Consider the following 14,931-nt stretch of genomic DNA (forward strand, 5'->3'; position numbering starts at 1 on the left):
AAGCAAAGAACTGAAGTTACAGTGCAAATAAGCATAGAGCAAGTAATTGAAATTTGCTTGGGATTTCCTACTTTAAGAACATTAATGAAACATCGTCAAGGTCCAAAACTTGACCTGCCTTGTATCTATTAAATTCAAAAAAGAGGAAATCTTCCAGTTTCCAAATATTTAGATTAATATATCTACCTTTCTGTTAAGAAGAAATAAAACCATCATTTTGTCTGACCAACAAAAAAAGAAGTGTTTTGTCCTCTTTGTAGTAGTAGGCATCTTCCCAGAGCTCTGACTGACACAAAGCACAGTAAGTTTAATGTGTATGAAAAACATACAAAACAACGACAAAATGACAGTAAAACGACAGGTTTCAGAGTAGCATGTTAGTCTGTATTCGCAAAAAGAAAAAGGAGTACTAGTGGCACCTTAGGAGACTAACCAATTTATTTGAGCATAAGCTTTTGTGAGCTACAGCTTACTTCATCGGATGCATTCAGTGGAAAACACAGTGAGGAGATTTATATACATACAGAACATGAAAAAAATGGGTGTTATCATACACACTGTAAGGAGAGTGATCACTTAAGATGAGCTTTTACCAGCAGGAGAGTGGGTAGGGTGGGGGTGATTTCAACAATTTCCATCCTACCATCAACCTCAGCCTGGTCCAGTCCACACAAGAGATCCACTTCCTGGACACTACGGTGCTAATAAGCAATGGTCACATAACCACCACCCTATACCAGAAACCTACTGACCGCTATTCCTACCTACATGCCTCCAGCTTTCACCCAGACCACACCACACGGTCCATTGTCTACAGCCAAGCTCTACGATACAACTGCATTTGCTCCAACCCCTCAGACAGAGACAAACACCTACAAGATCTCTATCAAGCCTTCTTACAACTACAATATCCACCTGCTGAAGTGAAGAAACAGATTGACAGAGCCAGAAGAGTACTCAGAAGTCACCTACTACAGGACAGGCCTAACAAAGAAAATAACAGAACGCCACTAGCCGTCACCTTCAGCCCCCAACTAAAACCTCTCCAACACATCATCAAGGATCCACAACCTATCCTGAAGGACGACCCATCACTCTCACAGATCTTGGGAGACAGGCCAGTCCTTGCTTACAGAGAGCTCCCCAACCTGAAGCAGATACTTACCAGCAACCACTAACCGAGGAACCTATCCTTGCAACAAAGCCTGTTGCCAACTGTGTCCACATATCTATTCAGGGGACACCATCATAGGGCTGAATCACATCAGCCACACTATCAGAGGCTCGTTCACCTGCACATCTACCAATGTGATATATGCCGTCATGTGCCAGCAATGCCCCTCTGCCATGTACATTGGTCAAACTGGACAGTCTCTACGTAAAAGAATAAATGGACACAAATCAGATGTCAAGAATTATAACATTCATAAACCAGTCGGAGAACACTTCAATCTCTCTGGTCATTCGATTTCAGACCTAAAGGTCGCAATATTACAACAAAAAACCTTCAAAAACAGACTCCAACGAGAGACTGCTGAATTGGAATTAATTTGCAAACTGGATACAATTAACTTAGGCTTGAACAGAGACTGGGAGTGGATGTGTGATTACTCAAAGTAAAACTATTTCCCCATGTTTATTTCCCCCCCGCCCCCCTGTTCCTCAGACGTTCCTGTTAACTGCTGGAAATGGCCCACCTTGATGATCACTACAAAAGGTTTTCTTCCCCCCTCCTCCCCCCCACTCTCCTGCTGGTAATAGCTCATCTTAAGTGATCATTCTCCTTACAGTGTGTATGATAACGCCCATTTTTTCATTTTCTGTGTGTATATAAATCTACTCACTGTATTTTCCACTGAATGCATCCATGGAAGTGAGCTGTAGCTCATGAAAGCTTATGCTCAAATAAATTGGTTAGTCTCTAAGGTGCCACTAGTACTCCTTTTCTTTTTGTAAGCTAGTAAAGTAACTCAGAACAAAATATTAGTCAAATAGAAAAGGCCAAAATTGGGAAGGAAAAAACAGACTCACAGAAATGTAGGGCTGGAAGGGACCTGAAGATGTCCTCTAGTTATTTTAGTGCAGCCTTCCCATGCTGAGGCAAGACCAAGCATACCTAGTCCACATCCCTGATAGGTATTGGTCTTTCTAGGCTGTACTTAAACCTCACTAGGCTACCTAATTCTAGTGCTGAACATCCTTGTAGTTAGAAAGTTTTTCCTAATAGCTAACCTAAATCTCCCTTGCTGCATATTAAGAGGACTGCTAATCCTATCTTCAATGGACAGGGAGAACAACTGAACACACTCCTCTTTATAGCAGTTCTTAACATATTTGAAGACTCTTCTCAGATCCCCCAAGTTTTCTTTTCTCAAGATTAAACATGCTCAAAGTCTTCACTCATAGATCATGTTTTTTAAACCTTTTATCATTCTTCTGCTCTCCTCTGGTCTTTCTCCAATTTATCCACATCTTACCTAAAGTGTGGCACATATAATGAAAAAATACTACACTAAGGCTGCAGCAGTACCAAGTGTGACACCCCAATATTTAATCACGGTCATATAATTAAGATATGTTTTGTACAAAGTATGCCTTGTGAGGTATCAATCTTCTAGACAGTAATATCTAGTTGGATTGTATGTGCTATCGTCGTATGTGAAGTTAGGCTACGTATGTGTTACTGAAACATGATGTGAGGTTGAATACACTCACAAGCAGCCTTTCAGGTATAACAGTAAAAAGGCCAAATACGTAAATAGCTTACTGAGGAAATGCACACAAGCACAAGGATTACCCCAGGAACTGTGTACAACAGAAACCTCTCAGATACAGCACTACACAATGGGAACTGTTTGACTCAGGTCACAACAAAAGAGCTTTCCAGCAAGTGGGAAGTAGATATAAAAAGGGGACTATGACATCATGATGGGACCTCACTCTCCCTACAACACACCTGGCAACACCTGAGAGGCAAGGACTGAACTATTGGAAGTTATGGTCCCAGGCTAGAGGGCTTTTTAGCTTGGGAAAGCCAAGGCAACTTGTGCCTTAAGAATCTGCAAGCCTGTTTACCACTCAGGGTGAGAATTGGCTTATTTCATATCCTATCTAGTAGGTTAAGCTCAGTTTGCAGTTTCGTTTATTTACTAAGATAATCTGCTTTGATCTGTTTGCAATCACTTAAAATATCTTTTTTAGTTAATAAACTTGTTTGGTCTAAAACTAGTGCAGAAATTATAATTTGCAGCAAAACACTGTTGCATCTCTCTCCACACTGAGGGAGGGGATGAATTTTATGAGCTTATGCTGTAGAGTTCCCTGTGCAGCACAAGATGGCATAATTGTGTTTATACTTTAGAGGGGAGCGTGTGTCTTATCAACTGGGATGTGCCTTAGCTGAGCCTTCCCATGCAGAGCTGATCTCAGCATCTGTGTATGAAGCTGCAACTGGGTGTGTCCCTATCTGTGTGTGAGCAGGTGAAACAGCAAGCTTGGAGAGCCTGGCAACTTATCACAGCATGGAGCCCAGGCTGATGGGTCAGAGGGCTCAGTGATATCCCAGTTCCAAGTGGCACCCTGGGGGGAACCTGTCACACCAAGTACAGCAGAATATTTACCTCCCATGTCTTATAGGACTCCCCTGTTAATAAATACACCACAGAATAATATTAGCCTTTTTCTCTTAACTGTACCACATTGCTGGCTCACATTCAGCTTGTGATCCACAATAACCCCCCAGATCCTTTTCAGTAGTACTACTACCTCATCAGTGAATTTCCCATTTTGTACAGTATTTGTGCATTCAGTGGTGGATTACTGAATGTGGTGACAGGGCCCATGCCCAGGGGCCCCAGCCAATTTGGGGGCCACACAGGAGCAGATGGAACTCTAGCCCCACCCTCTGCTACCCGTCTCCCTCTCCCCCCCTCCCCCCCCCAGAGGCCCTGCCTCCACCCCAACCGGAACCCTGTGGAAGGGTGGTGAGCAATATTCCCCCTCCTCAGGCAGAGCTGGCTGAGCTCTGCTTGCCCAAGCCCCACACTGAGCTGGGTCACGGTCCTCCCCCCCACCCGCCCCATGCTGGACCAAGGGCCCCCCCACCTGGCATGGCACTCAACTGAGGGTCCCCCACCTGGCATTGGAGCAAGCCCCTCTCTCTCCCCTATCCCTTGCCCCCTGCAGCATGGAGCTCATCCAAGCCCCTTCTCCCTTTCCCCCTTGCCAGCATGAGGCTGGCATGAGCCACTTGCCAAAGCCCCCCTTCCCAGGGCTGGCCCGAGGCCCACCACTCACCCCGATAGCTCCTTTTTGGCAAAACTGGGCATTTGTCCTGTTTGCTCTTTCCAACTGGTGATCAGTTGGAAAGAGCAAATGGGACAAATGCCCAGTTTTGCCAAAAAGGGTCAGGACACTTGGGGCCAAAACAGGATGTATGGTTACCCTAGGCCAGGGGTCCCCAAACTTTTCCAGTCATGCCCTCCCCCCTACTCAGTCCATGCCCCCTCTGTCCCCAGAGATAGGGCCTGCAGTCAAGAACTGAGTGGGGGTGTGGCCAAGAGCAGAGCCACAGCTCAGGCTGGGGGCAGAGCAGAGCAGAGCTGGGAGTAGGGCTAGGCCCTTCTGCGCACCACTGAATGTTCCTCCATGCCCCCCCAGGGCAGTGCACCCAGTTTGGGGACCGGTGCCCTAGGCTGTAGTAAGAGCTGCCCCAGGGAGCCCAGGCAGCTGTGGGGAGCCCCAGACCCTGCACCTGCCTTGGGCAGGCAGCTGGGGTGCCTGAGAGCTGCCCTGGCCTGCATCACTGCCTCTCAGGGTGTCCAGGGCTCCCCACAGTGGCCCAGGCTCCCATGGCTGGGAGGGATGTGGGCCCCCCCCCAGTGTTCTGTGCCCCAGGCCCCCAATATATCTTAATCCACCGCTGTGTACATTTGATTATTCCTTCTTAAATGTAATACTTCACACTAGTCTTCACTGAATTTCATCTTGTTGAATTCAGATCAATTCTCCAGTTTGTCAAGGTCCTTTTGAATTCTAGTCCTGTCCTCCAAAGTGCTAGCAACCCCTCTCAGCTTGGTGTAATCCCCACATTTTATAAACTACTCTCCACCTCCATTATCCAAGTCATTAAATGAAAATATTGACTAATAGCAGACCCAGAAACCAACTAGATATGCCCTCCCAGTTTACAGCAACCACTGACAACTAATCTTTGAGTACAGTCTTTCAACATCTAGGCCACATTTCCCTAGTTTGCTTTTGAGAAGGTCATGTGGAACCTTGTCAAAAGCCTTACCAAAATAAATAAATAAAATAAAATAAAAATAAAATCCCCCAGCTCTTTCATATCTACTGCTTTCTCCCTATCCACTAGGCCAGTAACCCTGACAAAAAGGGAAATCAGACTGGTGTAACTATAAGTGGCAACTCCAGGGGTGCTGTTGGAAAAGTGGAGTGGGACGGGACCTGGGGGTCGAGCACCCCCAGTACTTTGGAAAGTCAGCGCTGTGGGTGTGACATGCTTTTTTCTTGAGAAATTCACATTGGCTATTCCTTATAGCCCTATTATCCTTCAGATGATTACAAACTGAGTTTAATAATTATTCTGGTATCTTTCTAGGTATCAAAGTTAGGCTGAATTACTCGGGTCCTCTTCACTCCCCTTTTTAAATATGGTTACTATATTTGTCCTGTCTGTATATTTAAGGTTTGTCTAAATTGAGGGATCCATCCTCCAAAGTCCTGATCGCTTCAGCTCCAATCTAGCAAAGCACTAACTCCCATGCTTAACTTTAAGTGCATGTAGCCACAAGTTAGTGTTTTGCTGTGTAGGCATCAGAGTGCTCAGCACTGTCCAAGATAAAGTACAGATGAAGTATATTCTTGGAGTTATTCTGAACATAATGGAAGAGACAGTTCCCTCCCCAAATACTCTAGTCTAGATAGACCAAACAATACTTTAGATACATGTAATGAAATAGATTACCAGGAATTGGATTTCTACAGTTATAGTGCTGTTATTAAAAAAAGTGTTATATGGTGGATTAGCATTAAAGAGCTTCACAGAAGTGGGTTTTCAGTAGGGATTTGCATGAAAGGGTGATTGCTTGGTACACCAGGAGAAGGAGAGAGTTCCAGGTATAAAAGCAGCATGGAAGAAAGCATCAAGATGAGAGAGAGAAGGATAACAAGGAAGCTAATATGCAGAAGCTTTGAGTAAGGAGGAAAGAAGAGCACAGAAGTAGCCTAGAATGAGGTTACATACAGTTTGAAAGAGGACCACTGGCATTATACTGCAGGGGTGCTTAAGTAGCTTGATCTTTTCAAGCAGGCGAAGGAACATTAAGCACGATGTTGAGCACAATTTTACTACATCTCATAGGATCAGGATTTAGTTAAGTCACCTTGCTCAGCTTTGCAGAACTGCATTGTCTATGGTAGCAAAACTGGTCCTGTAATTCACCACTGGCAATAGGAGTAGTGGAAGCATTAGTATAGCCAGGGCTCAGGTGTTTTTACCACCACACCAACTAACCCTGCTCACAGGGCCAGAATATAAAACTCCCATTGACTCCAAAGGACTTTGGATCAGACATAGAATTTGCTATCAAAACTGTTTCTCAGTATTAAAAACCTAGGAGAATGCCAAAAAGAGATTAGTATATTTATTAATATTTACCTGCATGAAGCAATTGATTTACATGATAAAGCAGTTAACCTGCAGTAATTTAACTGCAATATTTTTAAAATAGCTATCAAAACATCCATTAGTTTATATAATGATGTATATTTTACAAATAATCTTTTATTAACAAATAAAAATAAACAAGCAATTTTCATAAACATTTTAGGTAAGTCCATGTTAACACTGCCATTGAGAAAAACTTAAACAATCCTAAAGTCACATGGCTTTTTTTTTTTTAATTAAAGCCATTTGCCACATCAGAATACTTGGTGTAGTTTATGTAACATTGATAAAACATCTGAGACGGGTGCATTGGCACCACCTGTAAAGCCAGTGGAGTCTAAAAACACATTCAATAGTACCTTTTGATATAGAACAATTAAAGCAGCCCAGAATGAGTTATTCAGCAGTTCCATCTGAAAATTGCCACTTCTGAGCACGTTAGTTAAATCACTCTTGTGAAGCAAAGCGTCACTGGATCCTACCTAAAGGGTACTGCACCAAGAATGAAAGTATATAGGATGAAATTCAATAAGGAAAAGTGCATAGTACTCCACTTGGGAAGTTGGTTACTATACTTGAGGGATCCATCCTCCAAAGTTGCACACATACAAATGAGAAATATGAGCTGTAGCTCATGAAAGCTTATGCTCAAATAAATTTGTTAGTCTCTAAGGTGCCACAAGTACTCCTTTTCTTTTAACCTAGGAAGGAGTACTGCAGAAAGATCTGGCAGTTATAGTGGATCACAAGCTAACTATGAGTCAGCATAAGACTGTTGCTAAATAACTATAAAAAACCCACGCACCCCGCAAACATCGTTCTGGGATGAATTATCAGGAGTGTTGTAAGCAAACACAAGTAGTAATTCTTCCACTCTGCTCCACACTGATTAGGCCTCAACTGGAGTATTGTGTCCAGTTTAGTCTGGAGAAGAGAAGACTGTGAAAGGGGACGTAACAGTTATCAAGTACATAAAGGTTGTTACAAGGAGGAAGAAGAAAAAAAAAAAGGTTCTCCTTAACCTCAGAGGATGGAACAAGAAGCAGTGGGTTTAAATTGCAGTAAAGGCAGTTTAGGTTGAACATTAGGAAAAACTTCCTGTCAGGGTAGTTAAGCACTGGAACAAATTGCCTCAGGAGGTTGTGGAATCGCCATCATTGGAGATTAAGAAGAGCAGGTTAGACAAACACCTGTCAGGGATGGTCTAGATATAATCAGTCCTGCCTTGAGTGCAGGGGACTGGACTAGAAGACCTCTTGAGGTCCCTTCCGGTCAACCCCTTGAGGTCCCTTCTAGTCCTACGATTGTTTTATGCTGTAATAAGTTTAGTTATTCCTGATGAACACATTTTTGTTGATTTGTGTACATAGCAGCATTTGGTGACAACAAAATGGAACACCTAACTGAATGAATGCATAGTCCTCTCTGCTACCACACTGTTAGTTACATAATTTTTATGGCTGAGGTTAGGTTTCCAGGAGTGGTAAATAAGAAAACTTATAGCTAGAATCCAATTTTCTTTTTGCAGCTTCCATGTTAAGGCTCATAGCTTGGACTTCTGTATCCCTGGCCTAATGGGAAGAATTTTGGCATTTGGTAATTTACTCACTATAGCTTAAATTTGTACACCACAATATAAAACTAGATCTTAACAAGCAGATAGGTAGGTTTGTGGACATATTGGGAGGCACTGCAATGGACCCTAGCACAACTTTGCCTATGAAGAGTTACTGCTGCCTGTGCTCTCCAAAATTGATTATATCCTGCTGCTGAGTGTATTTTCTTAAAGTTATTATAAGGATGGAACTGGGAATAACTTTAGGCCAAGATAGTTGCTAATTACCCTCTTTCCTCATTTAGGATCATACTTGGCTCTTAATTCTGCCTCAGATCTTCTCACTGGAATACCCACTTTGGGTACTGAACAACCCTGCTTAGTTGGCTGCAGTAATAAACAGCATCCTACCGTGTGTTGAGTAACTATGCTCAGCACCTTGTAGGATCAAAAGCCAAATGCTCAAAACTGATGCTTTAACAAAGCAATGGAGAAGAAAAAACTAATTAAAAAGGTGAACGTAATTATTTGACAGTATCCAGACCATTCCTCCCCCCCCCCCCCCCAACTATCATAGTTAAAGAGTAATATGGTAAACAAACAAAGTTATACCTGTATTAAAGCATACTATTAAGTCATGCTGCTTTTTTGAATGAAAGCTGTGTTCTTTATAGTAAAAAATGATCTGACTGACAAGTAACAATGTCACCTTACTGCTAGGACATTAGAACTGAGAAACAGGCCTTTTATTAAGTGTATGAGAAATTGACTATATTTTAACCAATGGGATTGCAGAAAACAAATGAACTCAAGTCGATTGTATCACTATTGGGATCGTGACACTGAGCAATTCAAACAAACATCAACTAATAGACTTTTAATAACTATTTTGATATCAAAACATTTCTACTTAATCATACACATCTAAATGATTTATCTTGCAGATGCTCATTTGGTCAGCTTTCTTTCCATGAGGTTCACACTCTCTCCTCCAACTAATCAAAGTCCTGTAACCTCAGCATCTGAATGAGATTACTGATAAAATAGGTAAAGATTAAAAAAATCCAGAAAAGTACAGTACAGTTTGAGGGTCACAGATGTTTATCTCCATAATCCAACATTTCACAGATTAGGCCCTCTGCTTCTGCAGTTCCCACTACTCTACCAATAGCCAAAGGTGCTCCTCTGCACTCATCCAGGTAAGAGGATCCCAAATATAAGAGTATTAGCTCAAAATTAAAGCTAGGCATGGTAGAATTTTGAAAGTATTGAGAACCTCTATGAAAAAGCTAGACTAATTTGGACAGGAGAAATTAAGCAGAAACTCATTAATGACTGGAAAGGTAGGAGGATAACAGCACCAATAAAGCAGTCACCAGATATCAATGAACTAAACTGCTCATCCAAAAGACTGGAAGACCCAGAGAATACTTTTAAGAGACCAGATTTAAGAGCCATAGGAATCCCAGACTTCAGAAGGAATAAATGACATCAAATTCTTCTAGGACTTACTAGTGAATGCACTGGAGACAGAGTCCTCTGTTAATGACATTGAGATTAAGCAAGTATATCATGCTTTTACATATGGGTGGTAGGTATAATAGGCCAGAAGAGGCTCAGCCTGGTTGTAGGATTTTGGGGGGGAAGTTTCTGATTGATTATGCCCCATGCAGGTTCCAGGGTGAATGAGGAGGCAGTATGTGCTACACAGTGGTTCTCACACTTTTTTACTGGTGACCCCTTTCACATAGCAAGCCTCTGAGTGCGACCCCACCCCCCCCCCTTATAAATTAAAAACACTTTTTACTGTTTTTAACACCATTATAAATGCTGGAGGCAAAGCGGGGTTGGGGTGGAGGTTGACACTCGCAACCCCCCCATGTAATAACGTTGCAAGCCCCTGAGGGCTCCTGACCCCCAGTTTGAGAACCCCTGTGCTACTGCCTCATCAGCTGCCCCAGAACCTGCATGGGGCATAGCAAAAGTGTCTTCTGGAGAAGAGAAACGCACGCATTTCTCTGGGTGGCTTGGCATCTGGGGAGAGGAGGCGCAGCTGCAGCTGGCCCTGGATGCCTCGGGGGGGGGGGGAGGGAGAGGGTTTGGGGCTCCTGCGGGGCTCCATACTTTTACACCCAAGTCAAATCCTGGGAAAGGCATAACAAAAACCAAAGGAAGATGAAGCCAGACAAATTCAAATTAGAAATTATGAACAAATTTGACAGCAAATGTGATTAACCACTGGAAGAGACTACCAAGGGAAATGTAGATTCTCTTCCTCTTGATGTTTTCAGATCAACACTGGATACCTTTTGGGAAGATATGCTTTAGCAAACACAAGTTATTGGGGTCAATACAGAGGTAACTAGTGAAATTTAATGACTTGTGATGTACAGAAGGTCAAAGTCGATGATCTAATGGTCCCTTCTACCCTTACTTTGTATGAATCTGTGGCTAAGAACAGGTCTGAAATTACTGTGCTTCACTGATAAAGAAAATGATCTTTAACATGCTTTCAAATCTGGCAGGATCTCAAATAATTTGCCATTTTCCATCTTCCCGTTACTACCAAAACCAGCTTGGACAGACTCAATCCCCTGTTCTTGAAATAGGCTGGGTGGAAACTAGCTCACTGCAGGTACAGTGTAGAGTCACTGTAAGCAAGACCGTGCTTCCCCCCCTTGGAAGCCCCAGCACAAGTGATATGCTGGGATGGCCCATAAAGCATGGGACTTCAAGAATTTTCAGCTGCCCCACAACCAGTTTATATTAGGTGTTGCAGCTGTCCTTGGAGTCACTCAGAATTGAAAGGAGGCAAAGAGGCATAAAAGCCATTCTCTTTGGGGGGTTAGTTCTGTGCTGTGCCTCTTGAGCGGCACAACACAGAACTAACCCCCCAATCATTGTGAATTCACTGCATATAGAGAAGAGATTGAGAATTATAGTAATTACTATTACACTAAAAGTTGCATATTGAACTTGTATTTGGACCCCATTTTTCCCTACTGTAACTGATGGGAGGGATTGTCCTTTAATAAATATTGAGAAACCACCTATTTAGAGCACTGGCTGACTTACATGACCAGTAAATGAGATTGACTTGTTCTGATCTCACTTACACTGGTGAAAATCAGAAACAGTTCCAAATGAAGTTATACCAGTATAAAACCAGTGTCCTTGAGTTCAGAATCAAGCCCAAGGAGCATTCACCTGAAGGTCACAGGTTTTAATTTGGCCCATGTTACTAGTGTGTGACAGAACCGATTACCTGAGGATTGCTTAGTAATTCATGTGAAATGAAACCACCAACTCATTTTACAACTAGTCACTGCTAAGTATCCAACACAAAGTCACAGTTGAAAGCCTTACCAACCGTATAAGCAAAGTGGTCAAAGAATAAGTAGAACTGGAGACTGAATACCCCTCCTACACCTAGAGGTGATCCCCTCAGGTCAGAGTTGTGGTACATTGTAGGGAAGCTTGTACTGTCATTTCCCATATTGTAGCTCAGGCATGGGCAAACTACAGCCCAGGGGCCACATCTGGCCCTTCAGACGTTTTAATCCAGCCCTCGAGCTCCCGTTGGGGAGCAGGGTCTGGGGCTTGCCCTACTTCATGTGTGCCATGGCTCCGCACAGCTCTTGGAAGCAGAGGCATGTCCCTACTCCAGGTCCTAAGCGTAGGGGCAGCCAGGGGGCTCCACATGTTGCCCCCACCTCAAGTGCCACCTCCGCAGCTCCCATTGGCCAGGAAACATGGCCAATAGGAGCTGCAGGGGCAGCGCCTGTGGATGGGGCAGTATGCAGAGCTGCCTGGCCGCGCCTCTGCATAGGAGCCAGAGGGGCAACATGCCACTGCTTCCAGGAGCTGCTTGAGGTAAGTGCCACCTAGAGCCTGCACCCCTAAACCCCTCCCATGCCCCAACCCTGATCCCCCTCTGTCCCAGCACAGAGCACCCTGCTGCACCCCAACACCTTATCCCCAGCCCCACCCCAGAGCCCGCACTCCCAGTTCAAGTCCCCAACCTGCCTTCCCAGCCCAGAGCCCCCTCCTGCACCCTGAATACCTAGTTTCTGGCCCCACTCCACAGCCTGCACCCCCCAGCTGGAGCCCTCACCCCAACCCCAAATTTCATGAGCCTTCATGGCCCACCATACAGTTTCCATACCCAGATGTAGCCCTCGGGCCACAAAGGTTGCCCACCCCTACTGTAGCTGGTCTGGGGGAAGAGAGAACTTCAGTCTCCAGCAAGGTCTTGTTAATACTTTCCAAGAGTGCCAGATTCACTCCTAATATTTTTAAAGTCACCTGTTTTATATAAGATCAGAAGACAGGGAGCAGGCAACATGCTTAAAGATCTATGATAAATGCATTTTATCACATGATTTAGCTTCCCACATTATCAGCACCACAATTAATAGACCAAGATTAAAGTTATCATAGAGCAAAACATAGGTTGAAAGCTGGTTTACGTATATATTATATAAATAACACAGAAACTGAAGTCTAGCTGATTTCATAGACAAGCAATAACTCATCACAAAAGTTTGAGCTCACAGAAGAATCTTTACATTCACCTCACATAGGCAGGACAGTAACACAACAAAAAACTTAGTAGTCAGATAATGCTATGTATGGTCTGTTTAGTACCCATAAGACTGCAGTGATGCATGCTGCAGATATTATTTCTTTAGCAGGCACCATTTCCTTAGTAACTTGCTGGCCTTGGCTGACTCTACTAAAGGGTTGCCCTTTAATAGGAGCATTTTTCCCAGCATACTTTTCTCAGGCTGCCCCTTTAAATTTGGAAGAGTCAAGCAGCTGTAGTTCTAAAGTAGCCATTTTGTGACTAGTTGCTGCATCTCCCTGTCTTCCAGGTAGGAAGTATTCTTAACTCCTATTACATTTGCTCTTGCTCATAGCTAAATATATGGCCCATTCCAATATATCTATAGCTATGGACAGCCATTCTCTCACCAGGCCCACTTATACAACATACAGGAACAGCAGCTGCTCACCTGGAGCCAAGTCTAATGGGGGAGGGAGGGGAAGAGAGGGGGGGAGTTAGAGTTGAAATCAAGGCTGGGATTCACAGTTACCAGAAGGAGGAGGATGGATTTTTAGATGGTATCTTAGGAGACCCCCCCACCCACCCCTACTTACTAGCAGAAATGGTCTGGGGCAAACTTCACTACTAGGGTGGGAGCTTTGGGGATTTTGCACCATGTTGTCAATGCGTTTCCTTTCCTCGCGCCTCACCTTTCCAGCGGGACAGGCGAGTCTGAATCACCAAGCCAGGGCAGGACTGCAGCGTGCTGGCTCCCGTGTAAATCCCTAGCAGTGCAGGTGCTTCTGCTTGAAAAGCCTCCAGAGCGTGGAAAAGGACCTTACCTTACCCAGTTACCCTCCCCGTCCCACCGACTCCCCTCCTCCCGCCCAGTGACCTTTCTCCGCCCGGGGCCTTCCCTCTCCCCCAGTGACCTAGTGACTCCCGCTTCCCGCCCCCCTTCCGTCGCACACACCCGAGCCTCAAGGAACTGCAGCTCCGAGTCCAAGTCCTTCCACTCAGCCCCATCACAGCATCGGTAACCATAGAAACCTCAAGTAGCCGGCTCATTGGGTGGTTTAATATGAGGCAGTGACCAATAGGGTGCGGCCCTGAGCAGGGATCTTCCAATAACATTGCAGCACAAGGCAGGCCCGTGTGCTGACGTCCGTGGTGGGAGGAGGGACTAGGGAGACTAGGCTGAAAGGGGGTCGGGACTCGGCGGTGGCGGCGGCACCACCATGGAGACCCCGGGGTAGGGCCCGGCCCAGCGGGGAGGCTACAGCTGGGGCCCCTCCGCGCCTCCAGCCCTTGCCAGCGGTGTCATCTGCGCGGTGAGTGAGGCTCCGGGGACATGGGAGGCCTCGGGGGGCCACTCTAGGGTGGGGGGTACCCTGGGGCGGGGACCTGGCTCCGGATCAGAGGGGAGGCTGAGCCAGGAGGGAGCATAACCAGCTGTAGGGAGCCGAGGAGACAGGTTGAGTCTCCCTGAGGGGGTCGTGGCTCCCTGTCTCTCCCTTCACCCCCAGATCCCTTCCCCTCGAGGTCTCTGTCTTTACACCCCTAACAACCCATGCCCCCACTTGGCCACCCCCAGCCTCCCCCTTTTTGGTCTGTCTCTTTTCCATATCCCCCCCATCCTTTCCCCCCTTAGCCTGTCTCTTCCCGCACTAGTCTCGCTTCCCTCCCCCAGCCTTACCCATAGCCCCCCAAATCTTCTCCCCCCCCAGGCCTGGCTCTTCGTCTGATCGCCCCCAAAACACCCCGCCTTTGGCCTGACTCCTTTCCCAAAACTCTCCCCCTAACGCCGTCTCCATTCTTAACCTCTATCGCCCAGACCTCTTCTCCCCCCGGCCCTCCCAAGCTCGTGTTTCCTTTCAGCCTTCCGTTTCCCTGTAAAATTGGCTTTGCTTGGGCTTAGGCTGTATGAACGCAGCCACCGTCTCCTCTAACGCCTTCCCCGCGCTAGGAGTCTAGGTGGCAGGCCCACGGAACTGCCCCTCTGCGGTCACGGAGCCCCGTGGGGAGGGGGCAGAAGGCTGCCTGCTTTTGCCGGCATGTTCCAGGAGTGCGACAAACAGGGCGCTTGCGGAGCGGAGCGCAGGGCGGATGAGAAGGCAGGTGTGCGGCTCGTACTGTGTGTGG

The 14,931-nt window shown here is 45.6% G+C and overlaps 2 protein-coding genes across 9 annotated transcripts in view; one reads left to right on the top strand and one right to left on the bottom strand.

The window, feature by feature from the left end:
- The window catches only part of CCDC148 (coiled-coil domain containing 148), a 151,580-nt gene extending 137,927 nt beyond the window's left edge, over positions 1 to 13,653 (bottom strand). The window contains exon 1 of one of the 2 annotated variants that reach the window (XM_074966824.1): positions 13,500 to 13,653. The gene's annotated coding sequence lies outside the window, so the exon portion shown is untranslated. The remainder of the gene's footprint in view (positions 1 to 13,499) is intronic. The other variant, XM_074966825.1, reaches the window with a different exon arrangement.
- A 327-nt stretch (positions 13,654 to 13,980) lies between these two features.
- PKP4 (plakophilin 4) overlaps positions 13,981 to 14,931 on the top strand; it is a 242,935-nt gene continuing 241,984 nt past the window's right edge. For 4 of the 7 annotated variants that reach the window (XM_074967389.1, XM_074967386.1, XM_074967387.1 and 1 more), the window contains exon 1: positions 13,981 to 14,120. The gene's annotated coding sequence lies outside the window, so the exon portion shown is untranslated. The remainder of the gene's footprint in view (positions 14,121 to 14,931) is intronic. The other 3 variants (XM_074967391.1, XM_074967393.1, XM_074967392.1) reach the window with 1 other exon arrangement.

The sequence above is a fragment of the Natator depressus genome, chromosome 11 (assembly GCF_965152275.1).
Source record: "Natator depressus isolate rNatDep1 chromosome 11, rNatDep2.hap1, whole genome shotgun sequence".
NCBI classification, from domain to species: Eukaryota; Metazoa; Chordata; order Testudines; family Cheloniidae; genus Natator; species Natator depressus.